Source organism: Olea europaea, unplaced genomic scaffold, assembly GCF_002742605.1.
Source record: "Olea europaea var. sylvestris unplaced genomic scaffold, O_europaea_v1 scaffold2068, whole genome shotgun sequence".
Lineage (NCBI taxonomy): Eukaryota > Viridiplantae > Streptophyta > Magnoliopsida > Lamiales > Oleaceae > Olea > Olea europaea.
In genome coordinates, this window is record NW_019238598.1 from 135192 (window position 1) to 136314 (window position 1123).

Below are 1123 nucleotides of genomic sequence, written 5' to 3' on the forward strand. Positions count from 1 at the left end.
CTTGCTAATTTTATGGTTGGTTCACATTTATTATTTTATAAATGTGATATAACTATTTTTTATCTTCATTGATATTGTCATCTACAAGCATTCTATTGTAGATGCTAGCTTTAAAAAAAACAAAAAAAAAAAACTCTCCACAGACTCTGCACAAAGTCTCCCCATGTGCGGAGACAATGGAGACTCCGCACAAAATTGTGCAAAGTCTCTCCATGTGCGGAGACTCTGCACTTTTTGTGCGGAGTCTGCACATTTTGTGTGGGGACTCCGCACAAAAAGTGCAAAGTCCCCGCACGTCTCCTCACACTCCGCACACTTGTAATGTGCAGACACTCTGTCAGCACATTTGTTGCGGAGTTGCTCTACACAATGTGCAACCCTTTTTTTTTTTTGCTAGAAATCATGCAACCTAATATTTGTCTATAATAATTGAAATTTTCTTTCAACAATTTTTTAGTTTGTTATTTTATTAGTTTAAAAAAATGCATTAAAGTGAGATTACTATTATGATATGATATAAAATTACAACATTCAATTTTCTTTATTTTTTATACAGTAATTCAGAAATTCAAAATAAAATAAATTTTATAATTTTTATGTTAATTTGGTAAATTCATTTTTGTTGGAATACCGAGTATTTAGTCTTGCTAATTTCATAGTTGGTTTACATTTATTGTTTCATAAATGTGATATAATTTTTTTTTTTTTTTTTATCTTCATTGGTACTTTCATCTGCAAGCATTATATTATAAAAGCTAACTTCAACCAAAAAAAAAAAAAAGAACTCTCCGCGCTGTAAGGAGACTGTGCACAAAGTCTCCCCATGTGCGAAGACTCCGCATATTTTGTGCGGAGACAGTGCGCGATGTCTCCCCACGTGCGACTCCGCACATTTTGTGCGAGAACACTTCGCACACTCTACACAAAATGTGCAAAGAATGTGCAGAGTCTCTGCACATTTATGAGAATGCGGAGACTCCTCACATTTTGTGCTGGGGCTCCACACATTTCGCACAAAATGTGCGGTGACTCTACACAATTGTAATGTGCGAATTTGCTCTGCACAATGTGCAACTTTTTGCTAGAAGTCTTGAAACCTAATATTTGTCTACAATAATTGAAA